Consider the following 9,248-nt stretch of genomic DNA (forward strand, 5'->3'; position numbering starts at 1 on the left):
TAGTAGATACTAAGACCGCACACACCCTACGAGACATGCAAGACCTAAATGGTAATCTGACAACGTTAAGTCGCTTTATCACCAAATTAGTCGAAAAGGCCATTCCAATGTAACACCCGTATTTTCGACTAATAAAACTAAGTATAGTTTATGACGTCAATTATCGATTATTAAAGTTAGATCGGTCGTAAAATAATATCTATTATATTTTAGAAATAGGTTGTATTTAGATATTATAAAATATAAAGTTTTATTAGTGTATACGATCGAAAAGATGTATAAGTAATTATAAAATATATATGTTTAATTAGTTAAGTTATTAGTTATTATAAATAAAAGAATAATATATATATTATTTTGGAATTTAAAATGGACACGTAATAAAGTTAGTCAAATCAAATAAGTATGTTAATCAAACAAATATGTTGTTATAAAAGGAAAATTATATATATATATATATATATATATATATATATATTATAAATTACATTAAATTACTAAAGTATATTATGTGTTTGTGAGAATTTCTTTTAAAGAAAAACATTAAAGCTTATCAAGAAATTGTGGCAAGATTTGATGACACGTATTGGTTTTTAAAACATCCATATCTCCAATTTGTAAGGAGTAAACGTGTTAAGTTTTAGTGAATACGTGTTACTTTTATTTCAACGACTAAGCTATTTGGATTTAAGTCGGCGATTCCAAATTCAAGTATAAATGGAGGATTTTTTTTTAGTTAATTTTCATTTATCAAATTGAACTTTAAATTTTAAAGAGCAAGAATAATAAATAAGAATTTCTGGCAAGCTACGCTCGCAACTTTCCAAGCTATACTTTGATTAGGTGATACACACTTATTGTGCTTATCGTAATCAGGTGAATTATCTCACTCTACTATATATTGCAATATATATCCATATATGTTAGGATAGAAAGCTAGTAGAGTAAAAATATAGTATTTATGTGTTTTATGTTATTATATTTGAGTCATTGAGTAGAGCCGAAAATATAGTCTCTATGTGCTTATTGTTACCATACTTGAACTAGTAGAATAAGCGTAATCTCTATGTATTTAAATGTTATTATATTTAAATTATTACGGTTAAGTTAGGGGTTGACGGCGGAACGGCAACAGGTCGGGAGCCTATAGACCCGTGTGTTGACGACGAAATGACAGGCAGGCCGTAAGTCTAGATACACATATTATTGGTGGATCGGCGAAAGGTCGTGAGCCATTGATTGTATGCATGTATATGTATTGTGATATATGGTATCTCGGGAAAACTCACTAAGCCTCGGCTTACAGTTGTTGAATAACTATTTTTCAGGATGTTCTTCTGATCGTGGAAAGGCTCCAGCATGACTGTACTCGCATCGAAGAAATTAATAATGTTTTTACACTTCCGCTAAAACTCTTTTTTATGTTTAATAAATGTATGACAATGATATTTCAATAAATATGGGCTTTTGGACATATTTTCTATATGTTTAAAATACAAATTGTGTTGAAAATCGGGACGTAACAAGTTGGTATCAGAGCCCTGGTTTGAGAGAATTGGATGAACACTTGTGTGATTCCAGACTCAAACTAAGGATCTGAATAATTTTTATATATCTTTTGAAAGAATTTTATTCAAATGGAAAGGATGGGATGCGTACAGTCAGCCGGAGCTCAGAAATGAAAGTGATTCCCAATATATCCATATTGTTTATATTTGTTGATATATGAATTATTAGAAATGCATGCTAGTATAAGGGCTAAGGATCTTTAAAGGAGTTGCATTTTAAATTGTCTGATATCTAGTGTGCCTTGTAGCCCTAAGGATTGCTTTTATGTGCTACTTGAAACCTGTAGTTACAAAGTGTATGCTTTAAATGGTACCTAACTAGGATTTTATAGCCTTAGAATGCTTAATTCAGCCTTACTTCCTGTTCCTTGTTTGGTTGTGGACTTAGGGTAGAATCATTTATTCGACTGTCTATCCGATCCTGGATTATGTACGATTTACATACACAAGGGGACTATTGATGTTAGGAGAGATTTCTAATTGTATGGTTAGTAAAAATCCTAGAAGAAAGTCTAGGGAAACTAATAATTTGGCCCCTGTAACACTAGGTGTGTGAAAATGCCTATTAGTAGATAAGTGTAGTGACTTGGAAACATTGGGACAATTCTTGGATATAGTATGGATAGGTGTGGAAAGTAGTATGGGCCCGTCCTATCGGAAGCACAGAATTCATACATGAATCAAGAAAAGCCACAAAGTTACTAAGGAACTGGAAAGAGTCTGTTATTTCGAGTTATATATTCATATTAATTTATTCCCATTTTATATCATCAGAATGGTAATGATCACAAGAGAAAACGGTTATGGTTCTGGAACGGGAACGGACGGGTTAGGTCCAAGCGAGACTGATATACGCGATTGGATAGAGGCGGCGGTATCAGCAGCTGTAAGGGGGATGATTCCAGAAATGTTCGGATCCATCACAACCGAATTAATAGCCCTGTTTGATGAACAGTATGTTGCGGTTGCTAGTACTGCTGCCGCCGCAGCCACTGCTGCTATTTCTACTGCCACACCGTCTGGAGACAAGGAAATGCCTTATCGGGAGTTCAACAACACCGTACCCCCAGAGTTTGATGGTGTCAAGGATCCAATTGTTGCCATGAGATGGATTTCAGATGTGGAAGGATGTTTCTATACTTGTGCTTGTCCGGCTAACCTGAAGTTTAGATATGCACAAAATCTTCTTCGTTCGGGAGCAAAAGACTGGTGGAACTTTGTCACTAAGAACTATTCACATGCTGAGAAGAATGCGGTGACGTGGGAGCAATTTGTTGAAAAGTTCAGGGCAGAGTATGTCCCACCGGTAGAAAGGGAGCGACTCGCTCAAGAATATCTGTCACTCAAACAGACCGCAGAATCGGTGACTGAGATCACTAAGATGTTCACCGAAAGAGCATTGTTTTTCCCGAAGTATGCATCCTCAGAACAGGTGCAAATGTCTCGATACTTAAGTATGCTTAAGACGGAGATCAGGGAGTTTGTATCAAACAATCAATACAAGACCTTAGTAGAGATGCAAGAGCATGCCAGGAGAAGAGAAACTGAGTTGGATACCCAAAGAAAGGAAAAGAGGCACACTCCAGCTCTGTCCCATCCACCAAACAAAAGGTTCAAGCACGTTGATTCAAGTTCTGGAGGACAGAAGGGTCCTAGGTGTAACAAATGTGGGAAACCACACGAAGGATTATGTCGTACCCTGGTTTGCTATAAGTGTGGCAAGGAGGGACATTACAGTCGAGACTGTAAACAGGGGATGCAGGGGACGCGCATTTGTTTCTACTGCAACCAGATGGGTCATATCAAGTCTGAATGTCCCCTTCTAAAATCAACAAGTGCAATACAAGTTCCAGCACCGGCAACTTTGAGGATAACATATGGGCGTCAGGGCAGAGCTGAAGCTCCAAAGGCCAATGGGCGAGCTTTTCAGCTCACGGCAGAGGAGGCCAAGGTGGCGTCGGACGTTGTAACTGGTACGTTTCTAGTCAACTATATGCCTGCCTTAGTATTATTTGATTCTGGAGCAAGTCATTCCTTCGTATCACTTAAGTTTAGCAAAAGCATTGATATCACCTTAGGGCATTTAGATTACCCTCCAAAAGTCGAGATAGCTGACGATCGAATGATTAAAGCATCAAAAGTTTATCGTAACTGTACCCTAAAGATTTACGATGTTAGTTTTCTGATAAATCTCATTCCCATTCCTATGCGAGAAGTGAATATAATAGTAGGTATGGACTGGCTAGACCAGTTTGAGGCCCTGATTGATTGTAGGAAGAAAATAGTACGGGTTCAGACTCCAAGTGGGGGAGAACTAACCATCCAAGGTAAGGGTTCCAAAAGAAGTTCGACATTTTGTTCGGATGCAAGGGCCAGAAAATACCTACAACATGGTTGCAAGGGATTTTTGGCCTATGTGATCGACACCAGGGAGAAGAAGAAGGAAACCTTTGCAGAAATACCAGTAGTTTGTGAATTTCCTGATGTTTTTCCTGAGGACTTACCTGGTGTGCCTCCGGAGAGACAGGTAGAATTTAAAATTGATTTAATCCCTGGTGCGGCACCAATAGCCAAATCACCCTATTGTGTTGCACCCCGAGAGATGCAAGAATTGTCTAATCAACTTCAAGATCTGATGGACAAAGGGTTCATTCGACCGAGTAGTTCACCTTGGGGAGCACCAATTTTGTTCGTCAAAAAGAAAGATGGATCGCACAGAATGTGCATCGACTACAGGGATCTTAACAAACTCACAGTAAAGAATCATTATCCACTACCTAGGATTGACGACTTGTTTGATCAACTTCAAGGAGCATCATGGTTTTCCAAGATTGACCTACGTTCAGGATACCACCAGATGAAAGTAAGGGAGGAAGATATACCAAAAACGGCCTTCAGAACTCGATATGGCCACTATGAGTTTGTAGTGATGCCTTTCGGTCTCACTAACGCACCCGCCGCATTCATGGATTTAATGAACCGTGTGTGTTCTATGATTGATCGGTCGGTAATCGTGTTTATCGACGATATCTTGGTCTTTTCAAAGAATCACGAGCAGCATAAGGAGCATCTAAGAGAGATACTCGAAGTTCTAAGAAGGGAGAAGTTGTATGCAAAACTCTCCAAGTGTGAATTTTGGTTACGAGAGGTCCAGTTCCTTCGACATCTCGTCAACCAGGATGGTATTTTGGTCGATCCATCCAAGATTGAGGCAGTAATGCGGTGGCCGGTACCGACTACTCCCTTCGAAATTCGAAGTTTTCTGGGATTAGCTGGATATTATAGGAGATTTATTCAAGACTTCTCCAAGATTGCGGTACCAATGACTCGTTTAACGAAGAAGGGTGTTGTTTTTCGTTGGGGTCCTGAGCAACAATTAGCATTTGAGACTTTGAGGCAGAAGTTATACGAAGCTCCAGTGTTAGCCCTTCCCGAGGGTATTGACGACAAGGTAGTTTATTGTGATGCGTCAATCATGGGTTTTGGAGCCGTACTCATGCAACGAGGTCGGGTAATCGCATACGCCTCTAGACAGTTGAAGCCTCATGAAGCTAACTATCCAACACATGATCTGGAGCTGGGAGCAGTGGTCTTTGCTCTCAAGATTTGGAGACATTACTTGTATGGAGTTCGGTGTACCATCTACACAGATCATAAAAGCTTGAGATACCTAATGGATCAGCCAAATTTAAATATGAGGCAGCGTCGATGGTTGGACGTAGTAAAAGACTACGACTGTGAAATCCTTTACCATCCATGTAAGGCCAACGTCGTGGCTGATGCATTAAGTCGAAAGACAACTAGTACGCCGATAAAGGGAATGTGTTTAAGAATGACTGTGATCACTCCCATCCTAGCAATAATCAAACAAACTCAAAATGAAGCAGTAAAGGAAGAGAACCGCAAAAGAGAAAGAATTATGGGGCATATTTCAGCATTTAGCGTGGACAGTCGTTGGTTATTAATCTTGCATGGTAGAGTTTGGGTTCCATACTCTGGTGGGACCTGACAAATACTGATGGACGAAGCACACAAGTCCAAGTTCTTGATTCATCCAGGAGCTACAAAAATGTATAGAGACCTCAGACAAAATTATTGGTGGCCCTGTATGAAAAGGGATGTGGCATGGTACGTCGAGAGGTGTTTGACTTGTCGAAAGGTCAAGGCTGAACATCAGAAACCCCATGGAAAACTACAGCCTCTTGATATCCCAGTGTGGAAATGGGAGCAAATAACAATGGATTTCATCACTAAGTTACCAAAGACTTCTCGTGGTGTAGATACTATATGGGTGATAGTAGATAGGTTGACTAAAAGTGCTCAGTTTTTGCCTATCCAGGAGAGTTCCTCGGCTGAGAAGCTTGCGGATATATACGTTAAAGAAGTGGTCTCTCGGCATGGAGTACCTGTCTCTATAATCTCTGATAGAGATGTTCGTTTCACTTCCAGATTTTGGAGGAAGTTCCATGATGAGCTAGGCACATGATTACATATAAGCACAGCCTATCATCCCCAGACCGATGGACAGAGTGAAAGGACGATACAAACTCTTGAGGACATGTTGCGGGCATGTGTACTTGACTTTGGTGGAAGTTGGGATACATATCTACCATTGGCAGAATTCTCATACAACAATAGCTTTCACTCCAGTAATGGTAGGCCTCCATTCGAGATGCTTTATGGGAGGAAATGTAGGACACCAATATGTTGGGGAGAAGTTGGTCAACGAGTTATGGGAAGCACTGACGTTGTAATCAAGACCACTGAGCTTATTCAACAAGTACGAGAGAGACTACAAACTACTCAGAGTCGGCAAAAGACTTATGCAGATAGGCGTCGGTCGGATCTTGAGTTTCTAGTTGGAGACCTTGTACTACTTAAAGTTTCACCATGGAAAGGCGTCATCAGATTCCGGAAGTGGGGCAAGTTAGGCCCAAGATATATCGGACCTTTTCGAATTACTGCTCGGGTGGGCAAAGTTGCCTACTGTTTGGATCTTCCAGAAGAACTTAGCCAGATCCACAACACTTTTCATGTTTCTCAATTAAGAAAGTGCATTGCAGATGAATCCGCAGTTGTACCTCTAGATGATATTCACGTAGACGAGCGTCTAAACTATGTAGAAAAGCCAGTTGCAATCTTGGACAGGAAGACAAAGACCTTACGCAACAAGACGATTGATTTGGTAAAAGTACAGTGGCAACACCGGAAAGGATCGGAATGGACGTGGGAACCAGAAGAAAAGATGAGAAACAACTACCCAAAATTATTTAGTTAGATTTCGGGGACGAAATCCTAGTAAGTGGGGAAGAGTTGTAACACCCGTATTTTCGACTAATAAAACTAAGTATAGTTTACGACGTCAATTATCGATTATTAAAGTTAGATTGGTCAAAAATAATATCTATTATATTTTAGAAATAGGTCGTATTTAGATATTATAAAATATAAAATTTTATTAATGTATACGATCGAAAAGATGTAAAAGTAATTATAAAATATATGTGTTTAATTAGTTAAGTTATTAGTTATTATAAATAAAAGAATAATATATATATTATTTTGGAATTTAAAATGGACACGTAATAAAGTTAAGTCAAATCAAATAAGTATGTTAATACAAATACATTTTTATAAAATGAAAATTATATATATATTTGTTTTATAAAATACACTAAATTACTAAAGTATATTATGTGTTTGTGAGAATTTCTTTTAAAGAAAAACATTAAAGCTTATCAAGAAATTGTGGCAAGATTTGATGACACGTATTGGTTTTTAAAACATCCATATCTCCAATTTGTAAGGAGTAAACGTGTTAAGTTTTAGTGAATATGTGTTATTTTTATTTCAATGATTAAGCTATTTGGATTTAAGTCGGCGATTCCAAATTCAAGTATAAATAGAGGCACTTTTTAGTTAATTTTCATTCATCAAATTGAACTTTAAATTTTAAAGAGCAAGAATAATAAATAAGAATTTCTGGCAAGCTACGCTCGCAACTTTCCAAGCTATACTTTGATTAGGTGATACACACTTATTGTGCTTATCGTAATTAGGTGAATTATCTCACTATACTATATATTGCAATATATATCCATGTATGTTAGGATAGAAAGCTAGTAGAGTAAAAATATAGTCTTTATGTGTTTTATGTTATTATACTTGAGTCATTGAGTAGAGTCGAAAATATAGTCTCTATGTGCTTATTGTTACTATACTTGAACTAGTAGAATAAGCGTAATCTCTATGTGTTTAAATGTTATTATATTTAAATTATTACGGTTAAGTTAGGGGTTGACGGCGGAACGGCGACAGGTTGGGAGCCTATAGACCCGTGTGTTGACGAAGAAATGGCAGGCAGGCCGTAAGTCTAGATACACATATTATTGGTGGATCGGCGAAAGGTCGTGAGTCATTGATTGTATGCATGTATATGTATTGTGATATATGGTATCTTGGGAAAACTCACTAAGCCTCAGCTTACAGTTGTTGAATAACTATTTTTCAGGATGTTCTTCTGATCGTGGAAAGGCTCCAGCATGACTGTACTCGCATCAAAGAAATTAATAATGTTTTTAGACTTCCGCTAAAACTCTATTTTATGTTTAATAAATGTATGACAATGATATTTCAATAAATATGGGCTTTTGGACGTATTTTCTATATGTTTAAAAAAAATTGTGTTGAAAATCGGGACGTAACATCCAATCTTCTAGAAACTTAAAGGATACATAGATAAGAGTAACTTCCAGAGGACGGTTGGAGCCGAGTCTGCTCTAGAACAACTTAAAGAAGCACTTTACAAACTGCCTATGTTAGCTAGCCTAATGCTCGGAGAAATCCTCTCAGTCTATCTCTCAGCTTCTACAGATGCCATATCCTTAGTCCTTGTCATAAAAAAGGAAGGTAGACAAATCCTGGTATAAATTTTTATCAGAGCAAAGGCCATATCCTTAACCAACTTCTCGATCAAAAAGATCCTCATAAAGCTATAAAAAATCGGGAAGACTAGCAATGTGTGCAATAGAACTAGGTGAGCACGATATCGAGTACCACCCACTCACTAGTATCAAAGGCCAAGCACTATTAAATTTTATTTTAGAGGTAGCAGGACATACAAAGGCACAAATCCAAGATGATAACGAAGTCCCGATAACAGAAAATCCAGATAAGAAGAAGGTACATATATTATACACTGACGAGGTCGTCAGCAAAGAGGGCTCGAAGGCATAGATAATTTTGAAAATCCCTGAATGATAAGAAATCACATACGAACTCATATTCAATTTCGAGACATGAATCACAAAACAGAACATGAAGCCCTGTTAGTCGACCTCAGACTATGTAACACCCGGACCCGAGGTACTTTATTTTTTCAAATTTTGCATTTTAAGGTTTGCAACGACGTGGTGGGGAGGTGCCACAACATGGAAAGTTTAGCTTAGTCTGCGTGTTTCATTTAAGTCGTAACAGAGTGGCAATATAAGCCACGACGTGGCACCTGGCAAATGACAAACCCTATTTTTCGGGTTTTGCTCCATATTTAAAGGAATGAGGTGGCTAGGGTTTGCTCACCCCCAGCCTCCATCAGCCTCCTTGAGATTTGAGAAACCCTAAATTCTCCTCTCTTACTTTATGCCCTTTTGGTGTTCTTTGAAGACTTTGAAGGAAGAAATA

At 38.1% G+C, this 9,248-nt stretch overlaps 1 long non-coding RNA gene across 2 annotated transcripts; it reads left to right on the forward strand.

Moving 5' to 3' along the window:
* Positions 1-921: 921 nt before the first annotated feature.
* Positions 922-8,227, forward strand: LOC145133153 (uncharacterized). Of its 2 annotated transcripts, XR_013718436.1 has the most exons (3): positions 965-1,260; positions 7,628-7,975; positions 8,080-8,227. It is a non-coding gene; the product is annotated as an uncharacterized LOC145133153 (long non-coding RNA). The 2 variants fall into 2 exon arrangements; XR_013718435.1 differs by having other exon boundaries at positions 922-1,260; positions 7,628-8,227.
* The last annotated feature ends 1,021 nt before the right edge of the window (positions 8,228-9,248 follow it).

This window comes from Lactuca virosa, chromosome 8 (assembly GCF_052849685.1).
Source record: "Lactuca virosa cultivar CGN04683 chromosome 8, Lactuca_virosa_CGN04683_v6, whole genome shotgun sequence".
Lineage (NCBI taxonomy): Eukaryota > Viridiplantae > Streptophyta > Magnoliopsida > Asterales > Asteraceae > Lactuca > Lactuca virosa.